Consider the following 13278-nt stretch of genomic DNA (forward strand, 5'->3'; position numbering starts at 1 on the left):
TCATAAAACACATTTAGCATTTTAACTAACTCCTTTTCTCTGTTTGAAAACTTGAACGTTAAGAAATTTGTCAGACTTTTCAAGGCAAACTTCTACCTGACTTGAGCACACAGGTAATCTCAGACACTTGATCAACTCTTAAAAGCTGCTGTGTATAAATCAGAGTGTGATAGTTACCTTGTGAGTTTTCCCTCAGTTTATGGTAAGTAAAAGGAAAAACGGCAGAGCCATTTTAGTTTAAGGTTTTGTGTATTTATAAACACGTGCATCTATTTGGATCAGTTACATCAGTGCTGATATTCAATGCCTATCTAATGTTCTGCTTTTACCTAAACAAAACTGTAGCTTAATATGGGTCTAATGAAAAGGTATGTTTTTAGCTCATTTTAATCAAGCAAATGCAGTAACGACCATGTGAGCACTCCTACTCTAGCTCAATAAAACTGATGCCAACAATGGCATAAACAAACCTGTTTCTAATCTGCTCAGGGTAAACTGAAATAGTCAGCCTCTCTTTACAACAGCTCTGGGACCATGACTAAAGCTTCTTCAAAACCAAGCACCTGACTACACTCATAAAATAAACATGGTTTATCTTCATTACCTGAAATTAGCCTATGGTAAAATGATGCCAGGCAAGCATTTTACCCTTCTCCTTTAGTCAACAGGAAGACAGTTGTCTTCAAACCAATTCTGCGTAAGTAGAGACTTCAATGAATTTGAAATGGTAACTTTGAACTTGAACTTACCCCATTGTAACTGGAGTCGGACTGAGATTTTAATGAAATATAAATACTGCATTTCTGCAGCATCACTAGGTTATCTAACCTGAGCGTGTGGATGTACTGAGAAGCAGCCAGTAAGAATTATAAGAGACCTGGAGACAACATAAAAGAAAGACTGATGGAAAGACACATGGAAAAAATAATGGAGGGATGCAGTCAAATCTGTAAAAGGCCACCTAAAAACAGAAGGAAATAATCTGTCCCATCATCCTATAGTGGCCAGGGAAGAAGAAGGGTTCCTTGTGTCAGCAAAGCTCAGGTTGCCTGACAGGGTTGCTAGAAAGGGTGGGCTGCAGCAACCTGAAGAGCAGTCTGGAAGCCCAGCACTGGAGGGCTGTGGGAGTACTTTGTACAAGTACCTGTTCCAAGTTACACAGATATAGGATGCGTATGCTGCCTTGGGGCAGCAGGTAGCAACAAGATCTGCTTGAAGGTCCTGCCTGGGCCTACTTAGCCAACTCCACCTGTGACACAGAGAAGGCACACACAGTTACAAGCATCTACTCAATGCATGTTTTCAATTACATTTTCCAGTGCATGATGGAGTGTCTGCACTCAATTCAGGTCTCCCTCTCTTCACCTGACACGTTCATGTATAACAAGTATGAAAATAACACGTTCAATCTGCAGAGTCACAGACTGACAAATCCTATATACATACCCAGCGAACGTGTGAAATGATCCTATTGGTTCACTGTTTTCCAGAGATTTTTCAATGATTAGGGCAGCATAGTTTCACACAGGAAAAATTGTCATAATTATTGCAACAAGACAATGAATGAAGGAAACCCAATTACCATGGTTCACATGTATAGGCTTCCAGTAGCCTTTTAGTCAGGGGATTCACAAGAAGGTACTGAAGAACACCAAGTAGTCCAGTAGAAAAGCAAAATATTTTGAAAATGGAAAGAACTGTCTGGAGACAGAATGCAAAGAGGGAAGATCAATCCCTTTCTTGAAAACTAGCAAGTTGGGGGGCTTGAAGATTTCACACTGGTGAAATAAAACAAACTAGAAATTCAGTGAGGAGTGAGACAGATAATTACAAGTGCTGTAAAGTTACCAGCTTCTTCATGGAACCAGCAAAGGACTAATGAAGATCTGGTATCCCTTACACAGTAGGGAAACCTACTCAGTTCCCTACAGAAGTAGAGTGAATGATGAAAGTAATGCAAAGCACCAATGCCATCTTCAACCAATTCAGTGTTCAACAGAGTTAAAAATTTGAGTATGCTGTTTGCAGTTCACACAAAAATCCTCCCTGCTCCTATAATATTATAGACCTTTGTGAATGTAATTTATTATACTGAAATCTCCTTTTGTGCTGCTTAAATCCCATTACTGATTTACTTCCTCCTGAATACATTATCCAAAACATAATGCTAGGAGTGCCAAATACATCACTTCATTAATCATTTGTATGCTACTCAGTCTCCTCAGGCAGTTGTCTGCTCTTCGATGTCCTCAAACTATTCTTATTCTCCTATATCAAGACACATTCAGGGTGATATTGGGATTGGGGGCAGGAGGGAGTTATCCACAAAACCCATGATATCCTAAATGGTCACTCACCTGTGACTGTTATTGCAGAGCAATATTACTGTCAGTCTGCCAGTCAGCCAAGAGTTATAGACCACCCATCACACATCCTCTAGCCCAGAGTGAATTCTGATGTCTTTCAACAACCACCAGTAAAATCCAAAACTGTGAAAAGGAACAATCTGACAAAGAATTAATAGAAATAAAAGTAGTCACAAAAACAGTCAAGCATTTAATTCTTCCCTAGAAAAGACTAAGAAAAAGGATTTAAAAGGATTAAAATATGAACAAAAGAACAAAATAAGGGCAAGGTGCCTGCTTTCATGCCTTGCAAGTACACTGTCTGCTAAACACAAAGCCTCACTAATGTCTTATGGGATTGCAGCAAAACGTAAGTGTTGATGAAGTCAAACTTGTGTACATTTTCCTGAAACCAGTTCTGCTAATAATACCGATAATAAAGGCTCACCTCACTGGTTGGTTGGTTGGTTGGTTTGTTTGTTGAAGGAATTAGGGAAAGAACGTATAGAAAGAGATATTGCCAGGAACAGTATATATTTGTAAAAATTTGAGATGGCTGAATATAGTTTTGGTTTTATTCCAGATGACACTATTTTGTAGGAAAGGACATACTTTTTGATGCTAAGTGTTTTGTATTCTTTTTAAGGTAAATGAAAGAGGAAATACAGCCAAAAGGTGTTATACTTTATGATGTTTCACTTCAAAATGGTGGACATAGAAGAGAAACAAATCACCCTACATGTGATAAATAAGTATTTTTTGCTTTAGAAATAAAGTGAAAGAACAAACAGTCAGGGTAGCACAGCCAGAGTAGGTGGGCTTTACATCTTTGCTAGACCTTAGCCGGACTTATTAAACTACAGTAGAGTCTACTGCATTCTGCAGTCTCTAGCCTGCTGACAGCTGTTGTAGGTTATCAATTTTAGCAGAAAGTGGAAAAGCTTTACAGCTGCTCTAACCTCTACCAGCAATGTAAAAGCTGTCTTCACTACCGGAGAGTCCAAAGAGCTGTTTTCCTCCTGTCCACCCAACTTTTTTTGAGAGAATCAACTTTGACATGAAAAAACCCTATCTGTTTCCAGCTGTAATGGACATGAGAGCTTTGATTGCTGAAGCAAATTTCACAGGCTGGGTACGTTTCTGTAGGTGACATTAACAGCGATCAGAAGAGATTCAGTTTACACTTCAAATAAAAATCAGCATACATGCAGTACATAAGCCACATAAATGCACCCTGTGCTTTGGCCTCTCAGTACTTACAACACAAACAAGAGCTATAGTCCAACATCAAACCCAGTATTAATCCAAACAAAAGCTTTTACCACAAAAAGTGGTCTTTCAAATGAAGTGTTCTTGGATATCTATTGGATTTGTTAACTGGAATTCATGGCAATGTGCTGTTACACATATTGAAAAGGATTAAAAAATGAACTGCCTTGATGCACTTCCTTAACACTGGCCCCACGATCCTGCAGCCTCAGGAGATGCCCTTTCCAGGTGACTGTCAGCTATCAAAAGAGCTGCCAGCAAAGCCAGTCAGAACAGCCACAAGAAGAAAAGAAAAAGAAAAAAGAATCTTTCTAAAACTTGGAGGATGGGATGAACAAGAATTTGGACAAAGTCAGAACAGCACTTCCTTGGATATACTATTATCTCAGATGGTAGATGCCAATAATTTCACAGGTTTAGACCTTCACCAGAGTCTCTGAACTGCTCCTGGTGCTGCAGAACCTGGTTTATATCTAAACCTTTGTATTGGGTTTGTGTGGTGGGGTTTTGGTAGCAGGGGAGGGGGCTACAGTGATGGCTCCTGTGAGAAGCTGCTAGAAGATTCCCCGGCTCCAAGTCAGACCGGCCTCTGGCCAAGGCGGAGCCCATCAGCGATGATGATGATGGTAGCGCCTCTGGGAGAACAGACTGAAGAAGGGGAACCTGCAGTGGGGGAGGACATTGGAATGTGAGAGAGACCCCTCTGCAGACACCAAGGTCAGTGAGGAAGGAGAGGAGGAGGTGCGCCAGAGGAGGGGATGCCCCTGCAGCCCGTGGTGAGACGGCAGGCTGTCCCCCCCCAGCCCATGGAGGGGAGTGGGGGAGCAGATGCCCACCTGCAGCCCGGGGAGGACCCCACACCAGAGCAGGTGGATGCCCCCAGAGATGGCTGTGACTCCATGGGAAAGCCCGTGCTGGAACAGTCTGTGCCTGAAGGACTGCACCCCGTGGAAGGGACCCACCCGGGAGCAGTCTGTGAAGAACTGCAGCCTGTGGGAAGGACTCACATTGGAGAAGTTCGTGGAGGACTGTCTCTGGTGGGAGGGACCCCACGCTGGAGCAGGGGAAGAGTGTGAGGAGTCCTCCCCCTGAGGAGGAAGGAGCGGCAGAGACAACTTGCGATGAACTGACTGCAACTCCCATTGCCGTCCCCCTGTGCTGCTCGGGGGGAGGAGGTCGAGAAAACCGGGAGTGGAGTTGAGCCTGGGAAGAAGGGAGGGCTGGGGGAAGGTGTTTTAAGGTTTGGTTTTACTTCTCATTATCTTTGTTTTGATTTGATTGGTAGTAAGTTACATTGATTTTGTTTTTTCCTCAAGTTGAGTCTTGTTTTTTGGCCATGACCATAAACTGGTGAGTGATCCCTCCCTGTCCTTGTCTCGACCCACAAGCTTTTCTTTATATTTTCTCCTCCCCATCCTGCTGGGGAAGGGGGAGGAGCAAGCAGCCTCATGGTGCTTTGTCACCAACTGGGCTTAAACCATGACACCCTTTACAGAGCATTAAAAAAGAGAAAAAGAAAAATGTCCCTAACTCTACAGTTCATACTAGCTGCGTTACAGTGCCAAGGTCAGTCACCTTGCTCAGATTATCCTTGCCAGTTCTGTCAGTGCCAGCCACGCAAGCCAAAGCAGCCACCCGTGAGATGTGAATCTGCACTCTGCTTTTATAGATTGAAAGTGTTGGTCCATATTACATTTTTAAGTAGGTATAACTTATTCATTCAGCGGAATGTGCTCTTGCAGCAAGTTGCTGATTCCACTGGTATCTTGGACTGCACGATACACCGTCCATGTTCATTGTGCTACTTCACAGTGGGACTGTCTGCTCCACAATCCAGTCCAGTAAAAGGAACTGGACAACAGCTTTTCTCCAAGCAGAGAAAGAATGAGAGCCTATGCAAAAGCCATGGAGGAAATCTGCAAAGAGAGAGTAGGCTTCAGTGCAGGTCTCTCTTCAAGGTTTATTTTGCATGAATTTGCAGTGTGAAGAAATGCTTAGGCCAGACCTTTTTCTTGGCTGGATCTGCCTTGTTTCCATTTCTTTTTTTCTGTCCTCCCTTGTAGTCATTGTCTTCTTTTAATCTCCACTGGAGTTTAAGAAGGAGCTGAGAATACAGCTCCATTCCTTCAGAGCAGTCGTCGAAAGAATACTAATTAGCTTTTGTCTTTTGCTGTTCTCATGCTTTAGTTGTAGTTAAGCCAAAATATCTGACTCCTCTGTTAATAGCAGAGGAGTGCAGAGACCAAACACATACTTGTAAGATAAAGAAATAATGACTGCTTCCTCAGTTCTGTAAGAGAAATTAAATCCTGCTGTTTCAGGGAGGTGTAACATTATGTACTGCCCTATACAATTATGCAGTACTGCCCAGCAATTATGTCCTGCCCTGTGCATGAGGGTATTCACTGTAGTCAAAGTCAGCAACACATTCACTGACCAGATTTTCAATGAGGCCCAAGTAGCTTTCATCCCTGCCAAGAGCAGGGTCCTACTAAAAGAGAAGCAAAAGGGCCATGTTTACACAACCCTGCCCCTCCTAGCTTGCACTGCTCAGACTGAGCTGTGTACTGGCTCTCACTGTAACAAGAGCTTTTGCTGTTACAGACCTGGTCCTTACACATTTCTTCCCTGAGCATCTGGTACTGGGTGCTAGCATAATCCATGATACCACAGAAGACAGACCTTCAAGTGTGCCAGGACTGGCCAATGTAATAAAACTTGGTCCACATGACAGTCTGCCACCATGTTGAAGGAATATTTGCACTTTTTAAAAGGCTTTTGAGGGTCTTTAGCCACAGCTTGTTTGTAATACCTGAATTAGTCCCATTTAACTAGCGAATACTGCCTTCTCTATTTCTCCTGCATGCTAATCCAAGAAAAATGAAGACAGACCCTCAATGCCTAGCATCAAACCCCTCCTCTCCACTGGCAAGGTTAGCCATTATCAGTATATCACATGGCTGGCCTGCAACAAGATATTAATTATAGAGCTCAAGTTATAACCATTAAGTTTTCATGGAAAGAGAATTTAGTGAATAGGACTCACGATTCCCAATTTCTCCATCTACTTGTGCCCCTGAGTTAATATGCAACATTGGCCAAATCAGATTATAAGAGTTGTATTAAACTGGGCACAATACTGTTTACATACCTCAGTGAGCACTATAAGGGCTTTTGGCACGTGGACCAAAAAAAAGTGCTAAATGCAGTAATCTGCTCTCATAGAATTACAAGTCAAATAATGTTAAAAGGCTCTTTGGGGGATATTGATGGTTTTCCATCAGGGCTCTAGTGATGGTTTTCCCCTGAGGGTCTCGATGATCCTTCTTTTCGCTCTGCATGCCGATTCACAGGGGCACTTCCCTGTATTAGTCATGCAGATCTGTTATTTCTGATGAAGCGGTAACCAATCTGTGTAAGAAAATGCTGGAAGAGAGAATCTCATTCTGCTAGGACATCTTTAGTAAGGCTAGGAATAAGATCAGCAAGAGTGAGTCTGCTTTTGCTACTAGAAGTAATATCCAAACCACCATGCAAATACTCCTAGTGCATCTAGGGTGTGACAAAAACCGAACCGCTAACTTTTTTCATAGCTTTTATGCAATAGCTGTGGTCTCAAACGGCCAAACTACTGACAAGAGAAGTTCAGTCTCCAAGCTTATTCCACTGCTAGAGTAATCTGCAGACCCGCCAGGAAGCAGTACTGCTGAGCTACTGCTAAACAGCAGCAACTATCCGAACATTTCTTCCCAGTTTGTATTCCAGAGGCACAGAAAAAACTACCAGGTGGTACAAACTCTCAGTTTCTCCTGACTGAGAAAAAATTTGAACTTAAGCTAAGGCAAAAAACTGTACATGCCATTAGCAATTCTCTAGAGTTTTTCAGCCATTTCATTTTCCACATTTGTACAGGTTGACTGTTTTTAACATTTAAACATGCTATTTGGGCAGGACTGAGCTTATTGTCTCCTGTCTCAATACTGGAGTTAAAAATAAGATATCCACATGCTAGACTTCATCTGTAATGGATGGTGCCCATGTCTTGAAGATTATCTTGTTCCACATATATGTTTTAACTTCTGATTTGCTACACTAAAAACATAACTGAGGCAGTTTTTATATACAGCAATGAAGGAATATAGAAAACATTCTTAGCTGCATACAACAGACATGCTAGAACAATGATCACTGTTTTAGGCATTTTAAATCAAAGGTAACAGCAACTGGGACAAGATTAAGATTCTCTGATAAGCTGGTTTTCAACTATTTACATACAAACTATTTGTTAAATAAAAGATGCCTTCACTGTAAATATTACTAACAGAGGGGCTAGCAAGGCATTATAGTCACAAGATTCAAGTTTAAAAGAGTTTCAATTATTTGCAAACTATTCCTCACTGCAGGATGCATATTAACCTGCAAGTAATGGAATAATATACTTACAGTTTTCTTTCAATATTAATAACTACTAAAGCTGTTTTTCCTTCTGAACAATGCAACTACTTCAGTAACACTTTACTACTATTTCTAAAGAGAAACAACCCTCTCCCACAACAATACTCCACACAAGTACCAAGACTTGAGTTTCTGTCCAATCTAGATGCAAGATAAATATTTATTCAGACATAAAAGTCCCACCATTGGGAGAATTTCTATGGATAATTTGTATTATAATACACAAGTCACTCTTCTTCCAGGATTGCTTCAAAGCCTAAGTTAGAATTTGCAGAAGGATTATTGTATTTGATAGAAGGCTTAGCTGTGGGTCTAATAAAAGCCACATGAAAGAGGGGAGAAGTAATAAAAATCAATAGCCCAACATTGTTATATGGTTAGAAGCATGGATGTTAACAACGCAAAAAAACCTATCATGTTATTTATCAGTTTTCGCATGCAAGCTGCAAAAATAAGGAAGTAGCTTTAAAAAAAAAAAAATCAAAATAACTAAATCAGTTATTAACAGCAGAGCATATTTTCTACTTAAGACACTTAAATATTGGTGTGCTACTCAGTATCTACAAATTACTCGCACCATTTACTGCCAACTAGTAGAATGGGCAGGAACACACAGGTCTGGCAGCTTGACAGATTTGTGGAAAAAAAAGACTTGGGTATCTCAACAACTGTCAGAAATAAAACTGAACTTGTTAAAGCATACAGGGCTTTAAGCTAACCTACTAACAGTGAAAATTCAACACCTAGGAAGATATCCACAACCTAACAAGTCACAACTGGGTGTCAGTACATACCCTCCTTGTATTAGGAAATTTAGAAATAATAAGTGAGAAAAGGGAAAGATAAAATGGAAGACAGTTTATTAAACTAAAACTACCCTAATATTAGAAGTCCATTACTTTCTTGGAAGAAACATTCTTGAGGAATTTCCCTGCTCTGAAATTTATAATTATTTCACTACAGAACAAACAGCAAGCATCAGATATAATTTGTAACAATAACTGGGAATGCTTATGATGATCTCCGACTTTACAACTGGATTTCAGACATTAATATTTCTTGCATTTATTTAGTCTAGTATCTCAGCTACATTCTGTTACTTACACACACGCATACATGCACTAACAGAAAAATGTAACATTTCCAGGATTATTGAGGTTAAGTCTAGGTACTGTGCCATTTAGTACTCTAATTCTATCTGTTCTCACAGAGCTTAGGCAGACCTGGGCCATGCACTTCAAAACCACGTATTCAAATGGTCATCAGAAGTCACACACAATAGCACTGGAGAGCACTGTATCCCAGGGGTGCAGCCTCTGCGGCAGACAGGACTAAGGTTTTAGGAGTTAGAGAGAGATATCTCTCCATTTTCTCAAGGAAAGACAGTGCCCAAAGAGATCAAAAAAGTCATAGACCCACATGCTTCCCTCCTCATCCATCCTTTACAGGTGCCACACTAAACAGCAAGATTATCAATGGAGTGGTATAACACTGAACAAAAAAATCCCAGCTGTTTAGGAAGGAGACACACTTCTGCCCTCATGGTGCTTCCTTAGGACATCAGAGCAAAGTTTGCTCCACCATATGGTTCTGTTTCTCATAGGGCTTGATCAAGTCCACATGAAGTTTGATATATTCCAAGCTGGGCATGAACTTAAATCCCAACTCTGCACAGTTTCAGATCTTTGAGTTGGGACCAAGCGCACTAAGAAAACGTGCCACAGCATGCAATTTAGTAAGGAACGTAAAGATGGGAGCTGGAAGACATTTCACAGAACTGTCAGCATTTATGATGGTGTAAGTGTATAATTTTATCAACTATGGATACAATGTTTTGCTCTCTCCCTCTCAAAAAAACCCCCAAACCCCCAACAGTCAAGACAATGAGACAAGGCCTAATCAAATCAGTCAATTTTTTGCAGGATTATTGTACTTTTAGTTTTCCTATTCTGCAGAGCAGTGGCTATTTAAGGATGGTTGAAATAAATGCATTCAGAGATAGAAAGAGAAGCTAAAATAATCTGAAACAACTAACTTTGGTTGTGAACCTAGTACAGAATTATAGACAAAACAACATTAGTGTAAAAATGTTGCCTACTTATGCAGCAGAACTGTGCTACAGTGTAGTAAAAACTCCTGTCAAGCTTCCTAGGTGAGAAAAATAAGCTCTGAACTGCTTTTCATTCCTGTTACACAGGCAACACAGCTTTTAGAAGAGGATCATCCTCCTCTGTGGCCCATGCCCCTTCACAACAGAATTCTTAAGAACATCTCTGACTTTGCTGCTAGAGATGCAAGAGCCAGACTGAACACAGCTTGAATTTCCAATCTCAAGCTGATATGCAGGGCTGGCATTTGGAAAAAGAAGTGTCTTTTTTTCCTGTAAGCTGGGAAAATTTGATCTAGCAGGCTCCAAGTGGCACTAATTGTGGAACCCCACAATGCTGTTTTAACATCACTTTTCAGGAGATAAACAACTTAGAAAGTTGTCATGAAAGTCTCAATGATTGCAAAGCTAAATACAGCTGGTGTTCCAGTTCCTGCTGTTAAATGGTTACTTTCTGTATTTGGGAACTGTTCTCTCAATGAGCATTAGAAAAAAGTGAGAGTCAGGACTAGTTCAAATCTGAAGACAGATGAAAGGAGCTGACAGAAGGCAGAAACAGGATTCAATGATGAGAAAGCAGTAGCAGCTACAAGGCTCCTGGAAATTTCTGAATAAGGGAAAAGAAAAAGATTGCATCATTCTTCAGAGAACTTTTCTCAATGGTTGCAAGTCTTAGCTGAAATTATGGCTCTTACTAATCAGTTACATACATGTCACCACATCCGTGAGTTCATTTATGTATAAATTTCCCAATAAGCATAGTGACACAGTAAGTATAAAACAGCAATTCAAGTACTTTATACCAGGCTATGTTACTGTGAGTCATTGTGAGACTTTTGCTGTGTATGGCAAAAATACAGGGGAATGAGAAGGCAAAACTGTGAGCATCCTCTGCCTTCCTAAGGTTCTTGGCTGGGCTATTTTGCATGGCAAGAGCCGACAAGTACAATTGCAGGGAAAAGAAATAGCCATGGTCAGTGTGGGTCACTGTATTTCTTCCTCTGCAAGATAGGCCAAAATTATCTCTCCCCCCTCAACACTGAGGACAAGCAGGACCTGGAGTGGAAAAGAAAGCTAATGGTCCTCAAAAATTACTCTTGCTGGTAGTGTGTGACACAAGATCTGGCATAACCACAGCCACACTCCCATCTGCCAGTGTTGCTTCTGGAAGCAACACCACTGCTCCCTCCGGCAGCCCTCAGCCCCAGTTAATCTACAACTCACAGGGGAAATGAGGAGCGCTGTTCCTGTCTTGTCAGCAATTCCCAAAGAACAGTTTCAAGAAAACGTGGTTCCAAGGGTATTCCTACATGGCTATTTGACATGTCTGTCATTGTACATTATGTATGTGCATAAGGACCCAAAAGAGAAAGACATTTTACAGGTGTTACACAATTATTTTTTTAAAAAAGTTCTCCGATGAATTTTTAAACCATTCCCACCCTCTTACTTCTTCGCTGACCTCTGCTATAGGAATTATAAACTGAATTACATGTTGACAAGCAGTCATGAGGTCATGGCAATTTTAAGCTTTTTGAGACAAAAACTAGTTTTATTTTTCATGTTCACGCTATGTTCAAGACAAAGAGTCCACACATTGAAACTGCTTCAGTCTCTGAAAGACTATACTGGAACAGCACAGACTGATCTGCAACACCAGCAGAACATGCATGTTTGGCAGTATCATTCATCCCAGCTTCCACACTAAGCACATTGCTACCAGCAAGGTTACATCTGTAAGATGGACTTGGCCAACCCACTACACCAACTGCTCATCATACCATCCTACGCTTTACTGGCATCATTATAATGATAAGAAAAAGGTTGCATGAACCTTGCCCAAGTCATTGAAAATCTGGGGGCATTTTGCCTGTGATCAGCAAAGCTCATTAAGTAGCAAACTTCTTGTCTTTTTATAAAAGAACTGCAGATTGCCAAGAAGGCAGCATGATGTAGGAACAACTCCCCATTTTCTGTGTGCAATGTAGTTTACTTCGTTTTTTAAGTTACGTACCACATAATGCACAACAGTGAACTCTGTACATTCATAGTGTAGACTCTCCTATATTTTTGTACCTGTACATGCCATATGTAAAATAAAGGTTTCTGACCCTACAATCAAACTGATCCCGGCAGACGTGTCTGCACATGTTCTGGGACTTTCTAGATGGAAGGATCTTTCTGCATTGATATGATTGTAGGATCAGGTCCAAAGACTGTGACAACAAATGGTAAACTATTGAGATTCAACAGCAACAGTTGAATTTAAACACAGCAATGCTCCAAGTTTTCACATAGAACAGAGGCTCAAACCAACGTGATTCAGCAGAAAATGGCAGAACATGCTTTATTGGTTCAACTCTGAAGAACCCTCCCCAAAACCCATGCGAATATTTGCTTTTATACAGCTCTCATCCTTTGGGAGGTGAAGGGGAAAAAAAACCCAAACCACTGCCTCCTTATTACTGCAGACCAAAATTCATTTTTCTTGGTATTTTGCCAGTTCACTTCCCAAAGAACAGCACCCACCAAGCAAGGTCACAGAAATTATTGTAAAAACAAGTTTCCTTTGTGCATGAAGAGGAATGAATCATTTGGAAAAATGTGACATCTTCAGTACTATTCCTGCCACTATGCAATATTTCTCTAAATTATGCAATCCATCAATATAGAATTCAAATGTATTTTTGGAAAAAATGACCTTAAGTAAGTTTCTGCATAACAGCAGCGAGTGTGATTTCTCAGTGACAGTGAAAATTTGGAGAAACAGGAACGCTGGAAGACCACAGGCCAGCTACTCTACAGTAGAAGCTTCCAAACCAAAACAAGGGCCATCTGAAAACGCAAACAGTGGCAACTCTGAACAGTAAATCGTTGAAGTAGCTCTCCTTTTTTCTTTCAGCTGCAAAGAAATTTGAATGAAGGTTTTGCAGAATGGACAGCAAAGTATCACACAGTCACAGGGACACCTCAGCTGACAGGTCTTGTGGCCTCCTTTGAAGTCCTTTGCTACATGATTTCATTCCTCCTGCACCTTTAAGACCCTTCATAGGTAGGTATTTACAGATATCGCTGTTACCAATCTCAGAAGTTGAAGTGCAA

At 40.9% G+C, this 13278-nt stretch overlaps 1 protein-coding gene across 2 annotated transcripts in view; it reads right to left on the minus strand.

Moving 5' to 3' along the window:
• HHAT (hedgehog acyltransferase) overlaps positions 1–13278 on the minus strand; it is a 185164-nt gene that overhangs the window by 51677 nt on the left and 120209 nt on the right. The window lies entirely within an intron of this gene.

The sequence above is a fragment of the Aquila chrysaetos genome, chromosome 13 (assembly GCF_900496995.4).
Source record: "Aquila chrysaetos chrysaetos chromosome 13, bAquChr1.4, whole genome shotgun sequence".
Lineage (NCBI taxonomy): Eukaryota > Metazoa > Chordata > Aves > Accipitriformes > Accipitridae > Aquila > Aquila chrysaetos.